Source organism: Poecilia latipinna, unplaced genomic scaffold, assembly GCF_001443285.1.
Source record: "Poecilia latipinna isolate Pla-1442-1.1 unplaced genomic scaffold, P_latipinna-1.0 Scaffold2280, whole genome shotgun sequence".
In the NCBI taxonomy this organism is placed as follows: Eukaryota; Metazoa; Chordata; class Actinopteri; order Cyprinodontiformes; family Poeciliidae; genus Poecilia; species Poecilia latipinna.
This window is the reverse complement of record NW_015114896.1, coordinates 76,393-91,718: the sequence shown is the minus strand read 5'-3', so window position 1 is coordinate 91,718 and position 15,326 is coordinate 76,393. Positions and strand designations below refer to the sequence as shown.

At 38.6% G+C, this 15,326-nt stretch overlaps 2 long non-coding RNA genes across 2 annotated transcripts in view; both read right to left on the bottom strand.

The window, feature by feature from the left end:
* Window positions 1-15,326, bottom strand: part of LOC106937122 (uncharacterized) — an 87,782-nt gene that overhangs the window by 5,263 nt on the left and 67,193 nt on the right. The gene's annotated exons all lie outside the window — the stretch shown is intronic.
* LOC106937125 (uncharacterized) lies at window positions 12,842-13,505 on the bottom strand. The gene is made up of 2 exons (XR_001422321.1): window positions 13,359-13,505; window positions 12,842-13,267 (listed from the first exon to the last, which is right to left on the bottom strand). It is a non-coding gene; the product is annotated as an uncharacterized LOC106937125 (long non-coding RNA).

Sequence of the window (15,326 nt, the reverse complement as noted above, 5' to 3'; positions counted from 1 at the left end):
GATATAACATCTAATTACTTTTCCCAGGGAGCAGAAGGAGAGCAACATGGCTGACATGATGGAGAACGATGAGGAGAACCATCAGAACAACAGGATCTCCTTCAGGAGGAAGCAGCTACCAGCAGATATGGCAGAGCTCCATGAAGAATTGAGACAAACAGAAAAATAAAAGTTGTTGTGTCTCAGTGAATAAAGTCTCTATTTCTGCTCACTCCACACATTATTGTATATACTGTAGTTTATATGGCATCAAACTCCTAATACAATCCTCCCAAAATGTGAGGAGCTTTAGCCAGAGTGAAAATAACATTATATTATATTGACACATTGACACTTAACATTGTAGATTACCAATGAAGCCATCCGAAACTGAATACGTTATTCAGCAAACCAAACATTTTGACATTATTATCAGGGTTGCTATTAACAAGAACCCAAAATACAAATCATGTTTGTTAGTTTCCAGTTTGTACATCATTCTATCCACTCACTGTTTATCTGTCTTCCTGTAGAATCTTCAATGTAAGAAAGTGAGAAAGTGTTTCCAAAACCTGTAACCTTAATTAGTGATAATTAAGACTGAGTTTAAACTTTTAATTCTTAGTGTGCAAAATGTGAAAATATGGAACTAGAACCAGTCAGATTAGAAGGAATAAAGCTTGATTTGTTCTCAGTATAACTTGGATATCAGGTGAATCATAATTAAATGTATTGAGAAGTTAAAAACAACAGACACCTTTTTTTATCAGAAATATTTCATCAGCATATTGAGCTCATGTGATTCCTGCTCCAGAAAGGTGAAGGTCTCTGGAAATCCTGAAGGTAAACTCCGACCAGCAGTCAGGAAGACGGACTCTGATGAGATCCTACAACCCAAAGGCTGCAGAAGAACCACGATGGTCTGTGGCGGCAGTTTACCAACATGAAAACACATTGAAATTTATTATGAATTAATTCTGATATTTGTAAGTTATTTGCAACACCCTGACTGACATTAGCTCATGTATATGCGGCACCATTACAAGTTTTATCGTAGTTTAATACAAAAATCATCGTTAGCTTACCTGAACCGTCTGAGCCACCTGCTTTCCTCCCGCTGCAAGGCGGAGATCAGCTCCTCCTCACCACATCGCTGCTTTCCTCCCACTGTCACATTTTCTTTTAGTCTCAGAAAAATCGCAATCAGGCTATAAAAAAAATAGCTCAGCTCTCTCTTCTTTTGTATCAGAAAAACAACAACTCGCATTAGGTCGCATGTAACGAAGCACAGCACGTAGCTCCTGGAGGCGGGGCGCTACACCCCCCCGCCACCAGGAGGCGGCACCCTGCAACAGAGCCAAGTGGGCCGGTGGAAACGCGGTCGCTCCGAAACAGAACCGGCCGGGTTGTTGAAGTAGAGCTGGTGGAAAAGGGGCATAAGTGTTGATATGGGATTCCGATATGGTGATTATTTTAGAAATTACATCAATGCAATAGATTAAAAATACCACCAACCATCATCTGTTCTCTTTTCTAGACTTTCAATTGAATTTTTACAGCATTTACGGCAGATTACACCAGATTTAAAAGGTATCCCCCTTTTAGCTATACTATAGATATTCAATTTCAGTTTTGTTAACCTTTTGACTCTGGATGAATTGGGTTCAATTAAACTACAGTGTAAACTCACTTATTTTAGCTTTTGTTAAAAATCCATACCATGTTGCCAAAGTTAACTACTCATCCAAATCAAGGAATTCAGGATTTCTATGGCCATAAAGGTATGAAATAAACCTTTATGCATGCAAACATTTATCCAAGATTTGGTGACTCGATGGATTAGAAACCATCTGAGCAATAAATCCAGTGATCAAATGTCCTTACTACTAAATATTCGAGAGTCAACTGTTAGTATTGTTATAATAAAATAAGAGTGATTGGGAAAAACACTAGCTCAGCCAGAAACTGGATGGATTGAACTGGTTAAAGTGTAAAGGTCACCAACTTTACGCAGCGTCAATCGAAACCTGAGATTCTATATCTTCAGATTAGCCATGGCTGAGCAGATCTATCAAAGCTTTGATAGATGAAATGTAAATTGCAGTAAGCAGAGAGGTTGGACAGTTCGCTCTGGACCAGTGAAGACATTCTCTGCAGTAGAGCATGCTGCTGCTGTGATACCAGCTCCATAAAGATGTGGATGAGTAAGTTTAGCAGGAAGAGTTTGATTAGACTGCAAACTGTCCAGACGTCAAACCCAGTAGGAAATCTTTGGCATGAAATAAAGCCAGACCTTCACATTGGGTCAAACACATTTAATTTTGGAAGAAAGAAAAAAAATCCAATAAAATCTTCATAAACCTCGTGAAAAGGCCTTCCCAGAATAGCTGTTATAGTTGCAGAGATTATAATAATAAATTCTGTGTTTACTCCGTCGGTTTCCCCCAAGCTACTGCATTAAACTGGCTTAATTTCCAGCAACATTCAGAAACTTTTTCCATTTCCGTTCACAGTTTCATTACTGCTAAGGTTTTAAATTAAACTCAGAGGATTATATGGATGGGATATTCAAACCCACACAATTCTGCAAGTCAGCAGCATTGGGTCAGTCAACCATAACCTTCATAAACTGAAGCATAATTTCCACTTTATGACCATTATCCATCAATCCCTTCCACAAAAGTGTACTAACTGCTGTAAAACCAGTTTCACCAAGGTGGGCATTTACAACAGAAATTATTTGAAAATGCGTTTTATTTAGAACAGCCCTCCACTTTAAAATGGGACATTAATCCAGCTGTGGTCATTAGACACAGACTCCCCAGTGCACCACAACCAGATGACTCCGTCTGACACAGTTGCCAGGCTGCAGGCAGCAGCCAGTTTATCTGTAGTTCACTGAACCTCTACTTGTACTTACACAATAACCCTGCCCTGTATAAACCCCTGGATGGGCCAGTTCATTTGGACCTGCTCTTAACTGCACCTCAGCTGCTTAGATGATAAGTGACAGACAAACAAAAGCACCGATACTGCCCGAGAGCCACTACTGCAGCTCTGGCTGTAATGATGATTGGACTGAGAAGCCATTACATTAATGATCCGTCTCCACAGGGAGGTTGTGGCTAATGATCGATGAGGTGGACAGAAGGGACGAGACGTTTAGGAAGAGGTATGGAGCGAAAAGAAACTGAGAAATGCAGGCAAGTCAGAACATTTTTAAGGAAGCTGTAATTTGTGGTTGCTTTAATACTTTCTTAAACAATAAAAATGTTTTCAATGTGAGTTTAATTATGTACAGCTTTGGTTGGTAGGTTAACTTACATACTTATGTTTGTAGCCCCATGCTAACTTCATGGTTCTACAACCCAGAGCAATATGGAAACAAAACGTATCTTAACTGGGTTGGAAATTCAGAATATTTTATTTTGTCAAAAAAGAAAACTGAAAATCCTAAATACAAAATGTATCCAAAATTCAGATGTGGCACTAAATTAAGATAAAATAATCTCCACCATCTTGTCAATCCCTTATCCGTCTAAACTATGTTGTTTCAGTTTATCGGTATATGTGGGAGTTTGTTTATGTGCATTTCCCACAGGATCCTGCTAAAGATTCAATCAGGTGGAGGCGAGGAATTTATCTCACCAACTGCAAAACACAAATCTCATCTTTTTCAGTCACTGCTCAGGAGAAGTGGTTTCTATTTTACCTAGAACTACTCCTTAAACGGCCTGATCAAGCGACTCGCTCTACGGATTTAGATCTCGGTAGGATTGGATGGCTTTGAGTTTGACCTTAGTGTATTAAAACAGAACCCGCCTACTTGTCTTCTTTTGCTTGCTTTTCTTTCGTTTGTCTTGAATTGATATTTTGAGTTGTATTTATAACTTTGTTTAGTCTTTTATTACACTACCTTCAATAAAGTCAAACTCAAAGCCATCAAGGACTATAAATATATCCCAAACAGTTATAGCTCCAAAACACCTACAAGATATGTATTGAAATCTCAGTAAGTTATGGAGCAGACATCCATTGAGCTCAGATGACTGATGGTTATTATGCTTTAAATAAAGTGATGCCGTTTTAAAACTACAGTTTGCTAACTATGTTTGTTAAGCAGCTTCATGCCTTCTACCTGCTAGCCAAACAAATTAACCAGCTCATGTCAGATTAATATGTCTGTTATTTTACTTTTGCACTCATTTTGCTTGTTGCCTGCACCACCTTTAGATTGGTTGCCTCCATTTTCTTTATTTTTTATGTCATATATAATTTTTGAGTCCTCAATAGTTTTGTGTTACTCTCTACAGAACAGAATAGACAAAAATTGCTACAATCTGCAAAATAAGACCTTGAAATTAATACATCTACAAAAAAATACTTTAAAATTTTGCTTGAGTTTGTGTATCAAAAATTGTAGGAATAATGAGGGATTTTTTTTAATTAAAGGCATATTGGACTTTTCTGTCCAATATGTTATAATGTGATTCCCTCACACAAACTGAGCTCGTTGCTTTTATTCCTCACACGTGTGTCTGCCGAGTTCATCTATATTTCTCAACTCAAAACTCCAAAGAACCGTCGTAAACAGCATAAAGGAGATGCATTGTTGTGACAGAGGTTCAATCTCAAGCCTTAAAAAATTGCCAAGTCGAGTTTCTTTAAGGTATGTTTGATGTATATTTTTTAACAACTCAATTTTATTTGATTGTGCAATGAAATGGCACCATGTGCCTGGAGAATATATAAAGCCCCCTGTTAAAATACAAGCTAAATACAAGTCATGGTAAATGACGTTTTAAATTTTCCGTTTGTCATCACACTTTAAACTGCACTACTTTTTGTTAAGGTCGTCACACCATAAGAAAGGTACTGAACATGCCTGTAAACTGCTTTGGTGAAATAGGTGCTGCTCACAGAAACATCTTAATGCAGCTCTGACCATCTCCCTCATCGACATCGGCTGCCATTCAGCTTCAACGCTAAACTCCACCAGAGTCCTTGAACCTTTGAGTCACAGCCGCTTTTCGAGACCAGCTGACAATCAAAGCATTTTATGGAAGGGAACATGCAAAGATGGTCAAAGTGTGGTTCAGATGCACTTGGCTTTGTAGCCTCCAACTGCTAAGGAAGGTGGATGAGCATACTTGTTGCTTTACGTAGCAGCCGTGAATTTCTCATCTACATTAAATGATAGGGAGGATTTGATAAAAATGCTTCCGAGGTCAACTCGCACACCTCTATTGCCACATGGCTTTCTTTAGCTTTTCTTTGCCAGGGTTTGTTGGCTGGATGGTCTCTGACGTTTTTTTAATACTTCAAGAACACTTTTCATCTAAATTATCTTCATGTCAGTTCCAGACGACAGGTGGCATTGCCTCACTGAGGATGAATGGGTCCCGGCAGTCAAACTCAGACAGCTTTCGCAGCCATTTTCCCATTTTCTGCTCCATCACTGCCAACAATAAAAGTTCGACAGAACGAGCTTTGGCCCCTTTAGCTCTCCCCCTCTCTTTCTCAATCTCCATCTGCTTTGAAGGATTTTATCCTCATCTTGTTCTCTGAACAGATGTTTACCTTACATCTTTCAAGCAATTAAATCCATCTTGAACTGCAGATTTAAAATGCAGAAAAGAACCAGAAGCGGCTTCAGACACTGAATAATGAATGTTGGAAGTGATTGCCACACCAGACTAGTGGCAGGTTATTACCATGCAGCAGGTTCTCTGGACCTTACTATGGATCTGGGTTTGTTTTCTGTCTGACTGAAGGAGAATAAATATTTGCATCTGTGTGGCGATACGTGCCAGCTAACCCAAATACATCCAAGTATTCATATGCATTGGAAGGCCAAGTGGAGGCGGACTCTCCAGGAACTCTGCAGTTAATTGCAGTTGCGGATTATCCCCTGGACCATTATGGTGATAGTCACTGTTCATTTCCTCCTGATAGATGGGACCAGAGGAGCAGCATTGTAAAATGTAAAGTGAGCCCCGGACAAAGCATCTCAAAACTGCTACTCACCGTTTTCTTGCCATTTGACAATGAGACATGTTGGGTCAAGATTTTGAAAACCGGTTTGTCTTGATATAGTACGTCAGCACCTTTATATGAAGGTGAACAATTTGTTTTCAACCCAGTATTCAAATCCAGACGGTAAATGATAGCGTAATGGTGTCGTCAGGTTATACATCGACACCAACGGAACCTACCAACCAGAAGCTTTTTGTCCCCATTTAGACACATTAAATGTTGGTAAACTTATTAGAAATATGGGTACTTATAATCTAAATTCATTTATATATTACTCTTACAAGTCAAGATATTTTGTAGCTTCTGACCTGCTTGGCCAGCGGCACCAATCATGGAAACAATATGATCTTAACAACCGCAGCAAGTCTGATCAGCTGTTACTGTAAAGTTTAACAAGTCACACTCTTTCCTCTCTATGAAATCTCAAATGGATACAAACCTTTTAATGTTGCACACTACCTTCACCTTTTTATAGATTTTCAAAAGAAAGGACAGAATGGCCTCAATAACTACAAAACAGAGCTGTCAAAAGACTCTTTTATACTAATATTTTGGCATATTTAGCAGAACTCTAGTTAATTTCACCCGACTGTGTGTTTCTGCTTTCTTTCATAGCCTGATCCCAGGCCTAGAGTGGTTGCGTTTTGAAATATCAAAGCTAGATGGCAGAAAAGGGAGACCGGCAGCAGTGAGCAGGTTTGAACTGACGGCTCAACCTGAAGTAACCCGGCATGAAACAACCAAAACTGCAGAGATGGGAAATCCCAATCTGACAAAATGACCAGCAAACATGGTAAAAGCAGCAGCAGTGAGTTTTAACCAAACAAAACATATAGTTTGTGTGTTTTTTCTTTACGTAATGAGCATTTTAACTGATATTTAGCCTTTTATTATTTTTTTTGAATATTTTATTTTGGATTCTTAATAGTAACATCACAGGTATTAACTGACGGGACAAAACTGGTACACAATGAAGCACAATTCAAACAATGAGACATATTAAAAGTAAAATACATTTACAATAACAACCAAATAAGAAGGACTGGACGGGGGTGGGTAAGGAGGGTAATCTATAGGGATGAAATAAAATGTATATGAATTGGAAATAGATTGAGAGACAAATGGTATCAGATTTGCTCATAAATCCTGTCGAGTCCAGCTCGATTACAGGATCAAATCAATCAATCCAATGTGCTGGTAGATTTTGCATACAACTTAAAAAAGGCTGCAATATTTTATAAAAAGTCTTACCTCTACTCTGCATCCAATAGGTTATTTTTTCTAGTGTCACACAGCTATTAATCTCACAAAGCCACATTTTAATTGGGAGGGGGGAGTCTGATTTCCATTTTGTTGTAATACATTTCTTAGCAATTGCCAAAAGGATTTCTGTAAGTTTCTTGTCATAGACTGTCTTTAAATTGGAATTTGTAAAGTTCCCCAATAGACAGATATCCGGTCTATTGGAATCATGATGCTGAATGTCTGATAACGTTTCACAAACCCCCTTCCAAAAACCCTGCAATTTAGAGCAATGCCAGGTGGCATGGAGGGATGTTCCTTCCTCCAAACCACATCTAAAACAAAAGAGGAGATACATTGGAATTATATTTATGTAATTTTTGTGGGGTGACATACAACTGATGTGTAAAATTAAATTGTACTAGTCTAAATCGAGCATTTAGAGTAGATGTGAGACCTTCTCTGGACAAATTTTTCCATAATTGCCTCTCAATAGATATTCCCAAATCCTTTTCCCATTTGATTCTGGAACTATCCAACCATTTACAGCTAAAGTTGACATGAGTGCTGTATACACCCTTGAAATGATTTTACATAACGGCCGACTGGCATGACACATTTCCTCAACGGGAGACATGGACAGGAGCTTCCAACTTCCTTTCCGATTAGCTCTTATGAAGTTGGAGAAAGCAATGGAAATCTTTGTCAGTTTAAACTTCTCTTAACTGCTGTAGTGACATAAATACTTCCTTTTCGTAGCAGTGCTCAAATCGGCAAATTCCCTTCTCCTGCAGGATCTAAAGTTACCAGACTGAAAAAAGTATATTTCCTCATAATGGGGTTTTAGGAGAAAGAAAGTCTTCTAACCTAAACATTTCACGATTTTTATACCAAATTTGGACTATGAATTATTGAAGGGTTTCATTTTTGATAGTTTTATTATCCCACTTATAGAGCAAATTCATTGGCATCTCTTCTTTTATCTCTGTTGTCTTAATTTTGAGCCATGAAGGAGGAGTCTGCAAATCAAACATCTGTGCCAAGAACCTAAACTGAGCCGCATAATAGAGCTGAAAATTAGGGAGCTTCAGACCTCCATCCTCATGCTGCGGCGATAACTTATCCATGCTAAGGCTTGGTGGCTTAAAATTAAAACAATTCATAAAATTGTTGCTTGGACCTAATTATTGCTTTCTCCACTTGATATGTATTCATATTGTTGTATTTTAGTTCCAGGTTCACCAATTCTCTGTGCATGTCCTTAGTTGGGGCAATTTGGTTTTCTCAGGGTCAGAAATGTATCTTTCCAAAGTATTAAGCTCGAAGCTATATTTCTTCTTTATTCCTTTAGTATATGATATAATTTTGCCCCTCAAAAATGCTTTTAATGTGTCCCAAAAGAAATTTAGCCATTTTAAAGGAAGATTAAAGAGGAACGTATGAGGGGAAAATGTTTGTTTCAAGGTGAAATAAATCTATTGCTTCTTAAAACCCAATGAGTAATTACTTAACTAAATGTGACTTCAATATTGACCAAAATGATAATGAATGATATTTCCCCGTAATAAAGCAGCTCTAATATCCATGATCTCGTTCAAGTTCTCTTCCCATAAGTGCACACTTCTTTTCAACTTCAGGGCAGCCTTTTTGTTGACTGCAGCACGTCTGGCAAAGCTACATAAAAAGTGGGTGCCATTACCCAGAAGCAATGGTGAAAATATGTTGAGTTCATTTCCTTTTGTTGGCTGAATAGAGAGCAGCTCCAGAAACTGTTTGCTGAAACATATTTCTCCCCAAGAGCCCATTTTCCCTCCAGGCAAGTATCCAAAAGAAGTTGATTTTATTTGTGTATACACGGAAAGTAAAAGAGAAAAAGAAAAAACCTTCTACAACCACACAGCAAATCAATATTTGGAGCACATTAAAGCTCACAGCTCTGAATAAAGACCTCCATTAGTTGCATTAAGTAGTTTGAGAACAATCGGCTACGAAACTCTGAACGTCCCGGCTATAATTTCAATATCAGAGATCGGCGTTTTAGCAGCTTAGCTCAGTCTTGCATTCGAGCTGCAGCTCGTTGACAATAATTAGGTCTCATTAGAGCCAATGCTGATCCAGAAGAGCTGCACCGAGCGTGGCGTCTCCTCATCAACAGTTGATCTCAGATCTGAACTGAATCATAAACTCAGATATTTATAGTGATGGAATTTAAAATGATATGAAAAGATTGAAGGGCGAGTATGAGAACAGGATTAAACTGCAGCACAGATACAAATCTAACATTTAATTATCTGCATAATGAGGCCTTGCCCAGTTTTCCCCTTCGCCTGGGTTCCCACAGGAGGCAGCATCAAGTTCTCACAGAAACACGCATGTCACCGTCTGTGGCTGCGATTTGAAACTACGAACTGCAGCTTGAACTATAAACATCAGTGCGTCTCATTTCTGCTGCCTCGTTCCAGATAAACAGACACATCAGACAGACAATTAACACTGACAGAGCCAGAAACAGACAGAGAGGCAGGCAGGGAGGGAGACTGCTGATTAGGTGGCGCAAACTAAAAATAAAACGGACTATAAACAATAAGTGTGAAATGAAGGGAGGAGAATCAAAGGAGGAGAGGAAGTGGTGGCATCTCAGAGGTAGAAATGAATGAATCACTACACTGCATTTGTCTAGTGATAATCCCGTTTTACTACACAGCTTTTGAATATAAACAACTGATCACTGTATAGTTATCACCATTTTTTTTTTAAATCAGAAACTCTGCTTGGCTTTAAGAAAGAATAACCACGTGCGTCTCGAGTTTGAAAGTGTGTGTTCTGGAGTTTTTGTGTTCTTGTTCGTGTCTCACCAAATTAATTTGCCCCCCAAAGCTGCCAAATAAGATAACGGCCAATCAGATCTCCCCGCACTCCCTCTCGGCTCCCCAAACTGGATAAGTGAAGGGCAGAAAGTTAATAGAAGCACACACACCATTCATCTGTGTAATGCCAGGTTTAAACAGCTGCGATCTAAATCCCATCAGTTTATGGTAGCTGCTGGCTTACTTCACACCTAACAAAAGCTATTATTTAAGAGCAGAAAAGTCCTCCAGTCCTTTCGTACAGGAGCTCTCTGAGGAAGCCATTTTTTTTTTTAAATCTGATTTATTAAATAAACTTCTGAATGGCAGACAGAGCCTTAGGAGACACTTGCTAAACTAAATAAGAGAAGCGGCTTTCATTTCCTGTGAATATGAGCTCAAAGGAAAAGATCTGAGGGTCTGAACCAATGTGTGTTTAGGATCCATATTTTGCATTTCACAAAAAGAAAAACAGCATTGAGGAAAAAAGATAGATCAAAAGCATTATTTTAAAAAAGCAATCAGATTTTATATCAAGATAAGACGTAAAATAAATTGGTATCTTTCTATGCAAAGTGAACTCAGCAGCAGTTTAAGATGGTTTAGTTGTTTCCACTCTGGATCATTAGGTCACTTTTCAAACTGATTTTCAATATTTAGCTTTAAGTGTAAGGCTGTTCACACCTGGTAGATCAAGAGCATCGAGAACCACTGAAGGAAACGACAAAACCCTCTGAAGACGACACTGAGCGCATCTTACTTCTTCAAGAAATGTAAACAAAAACAAAGTAGTGCCAGATTTTAGCAGTTGTAGGATTTTCCTTTTGTCTTTGGTGAAAAATCACAATCCATGTTTTCCAGTCTCAAACGTTTGTTTTGGTTGTATTTACCCAAAATGCCCCGTTTCCTGCTTTTGGAGTGGTTGTGTTCACATTTGCATTCAAACCGCGTCAGAGTTCACTTCAACCAAATCTGGTCTGCATCAGAGTTTGTTTCTAGGCAGACGAACTAGAGTTTGATTAAAGTGGACTAAACAGGGTTGGTGTGAGCGCACCATAAAACAGAGCCATAAAATGGAGAAAAGCTCATTGTAAATTGTTTTCTGGTAATGTGAGATCAGATGGAAGGATCTGGGTAAGTAAGTCGCTTTCTTTTTTATTTGGATTCAGTTCAATCTCTAACTTGTTGTACTTCCTATATAGTGAAAAGCTAAGGGAGAGTCACTGTCCAGCTGAATGGACAGTGGCAAAAATAGTTAATTTTTAGAATGTGCAAGCAAAAGGTGTGAATTTATTTTAAGAGATTTTATAGATCTTCAGCACGGGGCGTAAATTTGTACACATTCGTAGTTTATTGTTCACAGAACCTGATGGGCTTGTGGTCTTCAAGGCGTACCCCGCCTCTCGCCTAATACTCTATTACAATTCAGCAAGTTCAATATAAACCAGCACTCAAACTAACCAAACATTAAAATAAGTGATCGATAACGTTTTCTCTCAATGCAGGATGCTTCGACAACAAGTTGGTAAAGACTCGTCTTTAATTCTGTGTAAATATCAAACTGCATCACCCGCCGTTTGACATTTACACAACAAATTATGCATCGTTTGACCAAGTCTCCCAACTTGTCGTCAAGCTCCAGCACAAACCCCTCCATTTTCCTACAGCCAACAGGCTGAGAACGCAGCAGACAGGTCATCAGTCCGTCACAGGGCAACATAGATAGATAATAGATAGATAAATCTTTATTGTCATTGTCACAAGAACAACGAAATTTAAAAAGTGCCGTCAGTCAGTGCATATGCTTAAAAAAAAAAAAAAAACTTGTCTCACACTTTACAATACTGTAAAAAATACTTAACAAGTAAGTGATGAAAAAAAAAAATAAACAAAAACTAACAAATAAGAATAGCCACATTCTCACACACATCATTCATGATGATTAATGGTTGTCTATGATTGCATTTAGTTTTGTTATTGCTGTAGGATAAAAACTGTCTCTGAGTCGGTTGGTTCTTGTTCTGAGTGCTCTGTATCGTCTGCCTGAAGGCATCAGTGTAAACAGAGAATGTCCGGGGTGAGAAGTGTCCTTTGTTATGTGTTGTGCCTTTTTAAGACAGCGGTCGCTGTGCAAGTCCTCCAGTGAGGGGAGAGGACAGCCAATGATTTTTTGGGCTGTATTCACAACCTTTTGTAGAGCTTTCCTTTGAGCCGCAGTACTGCTGTTATACCATACGCAGATACAATAAGTCAGTATGCAGGCAGGCAGATCACACTGCACACACTCTAATGTAAGGGGCATTTACGGCAGAGTGGCAAGTTAACCTGGCATGTATGTTTTTGCACCAGAAATAAGCCAAAATACCTAAAGAAAACTCGTACATGCACAAGAAGAACATGCAGGAACACCAGGATTTTCTTGCTGTTCCAATCAATAATCTATCACCGTTTTTCTCTCATTTTTGTTTTTTATGTGTCAAAAGTTTTTCAGGTTGAGGTGAAAAAAACATTTAAACACAAAAGTATTCATGATCTTTAAACCTTCCAGGCTTGTGTAATTTGTGGGGCTCTTATGAAGGAGCACAACAAAGTTGTGTTTGATTGTGAAGTGCATTGAAATGATATATGCTTTTCAGCATTTACAAAAGAAAACACATGTTGCATGCATTTGTATTCAAAAGCCACCAAACTTTTTTTGTTTTCCTTCCACTTTATATTTATGAGCCAATTTGTGTTTGCATGTTTTAATAAAAAATATATTTAAAGTTTAATACGACAATGTGAAAAAGCTGAAGTAGTACGACTACACAAACATTTAACGATGCAGTGATCCATCTAGTTATTCAAAGTACATTCAGAATTAAAAAACTGACATTTAGCAATTTTTAATGTGTTGGCCGCAAGTAAAACCCAAACTTTTGCACGCTGCTTTTCTTTGTGCAACTTTTCTTGCCCTCAAAGTTTCCGGCTGAATGAAGTTTACATGCCTTTACGTCCATTTGGAAGTTGGGGGAAAAAAGGAGAAGTTGTTGACAGGGTGCAGTTTTTGCTGTCACAGTACGACAGGAAGCCCTGAAGTGGTGTTGTGCTAGAGTAGCAGCAGAGCAGCAACAGTAGCCTCTTCACACCGTCACTCTGTTCTTCCACTTCACCGTTTCAGTTTGCTGTAAATGTCAGAATGATTTTCCATCCCAGGTGATGCTGAGCAGTACGGCTACATCACAAAAACAGTCAAATTAAACAGAGCAAACTCACAGCTCCACTTTTAAGGTCTCCCTGTAGTCGTCTGTGCAGGTGAGCAGGACGAGTCGTTTCCCATTTTAATTCAACGTTACTCTGAATAGACAAACAACATGATAATATAGATGCAACAACTGGAGTTTCACTTGTTTTTAGGTGAAATATGACAGCAGAGCCACAAATCAATTTGTATTATATTATTCTCCATAAGATAAAAAAAGAAATCTTTAATCTCCTGCTGCAAAAAATGTTTTATGCACTCAGGTAAAAATTTGAAAGAGTCTGCATCTACAAATAATTTAAAGCTAAAAACACATACTTGACAGGAAATATGAATAAATTATTGATCATGGAGCCGGTGCCAATTCACTATGAATAATACAATAACAATGTGTCACAGTGTTTGCCCTGCTAGCCTGGCGCGTTCACAGCCACAGCTGCCACAGGCTAAACACAAGAGACTGCTGCTCACTGCCATCAGCATTTTCTAAAAAAAACAGTTTCATGTCAGGACATGACTGCATGAAAAGACCTTTCAGTTGCACATTTCACAGAAATCTGATTATTTTGTATAAAAGAATGTGATGGAATAATCTCTGCGTATGTTTGAGTCTGAAAAATGCATCCTATAATGACGAACAAAAAGTCAAGAAGAGTGGAGAAGAAACACGAAACGTTTAATTCAACAGCAGTGGAGAGACGCTCCAAGCAGCCGCCTGCTCACCTTTAGAGCTTCTGCATCGTTTCCACTTCCACAGAACCCCAGGGAGTTTGTTACAGACGTAAACACACCTGGTTCACACCGTTTTTGATCCAACTATGGCTAGTACGCAAGACTCAAAAGATCTGCACTTAACTTTAACAGATGGTGATAATAACACTAGTGGGGTTGGATATAAATGATTGACATATTTAGCTGGGCTAAACCTTATAGATGGGGTGAAGACCTCCAACCGGAGGGCAAAGCAGAGTCACTGCTCCTTTAAATGAAAAGGAGTAAGGAGACGCAATTCAGCCTTTCTGATCAGAATCAACCGCAGGTTTTTCACAAACGTCCCATTGAGAAAAGAGTCAAAGTCAGATGATTGGGTCAAAGTTCAAAGGCCCAGAAGACAACAGGTGCATGAAGCAAAAAGACTTCTAGTACATGCAATTATAACAGAACAAGTTTCTTTTCAAGGATTATGGAAAAATAATGGCCTAAAGGCAGCAAAACATTATTTTGAAATCTAATGGTTGGATCTGGAGCTATACGTTATAATTTCATCAACATGAAGTTTGTCATCCAATAGAAGAAACTGACACCATGTCAGTCAGTAACAGTTTTTGACAAAGAAATGGGTTCAAGTCACACAATACAAAACGTAAAGTCCAAACACGCATCATGAGATGTATAGATAAATGTTACCCATGTAAAAACTGTACTGTAAAAAGTTGAAAATTCTCTCAAACTTCAGCAGAATGTTGGAAAAGTTCAAATTATTCACAATGTCTACAGAGCATGTTGGAAGCAGAACATGATGCTGTGACCAACACTGCAATCAGAGCCCAGGCGCCGACACATTTTAATGACTCAGCACAAACAGGCAGAAAAACACTTGTCACGTGATCACAGCCATCTAGAAATTACCTGGCAACAGCAAGCAGAAACAATCACCAAGCAACCGGAGGCAGAAAGGGAGAGCAGAAAAGAGGTGGGGCTGGACAGAGAAGGAGGGGTGGAGGAAAAGACAAGAGGAAGAAAATGAGGATGGCGAAACAGACAGGAGAAAAGAATGAGAGAAGGAAACTCAGGAGAACAAAAATAAGATGAAGGGAAACGTGGAGAGGAAAAAGAAATGAGAGAAAGAAGAAAATTTAAGTGACATAATTAGTAAGGATAAACAACCCATAAGGTACTATAGGAAAAGAGGAAAATAGAGAGAAAGCAAAAAGCAAATGTGATGGAACCAAAAAACAGAATTAAACAGGAATACAGCAAAA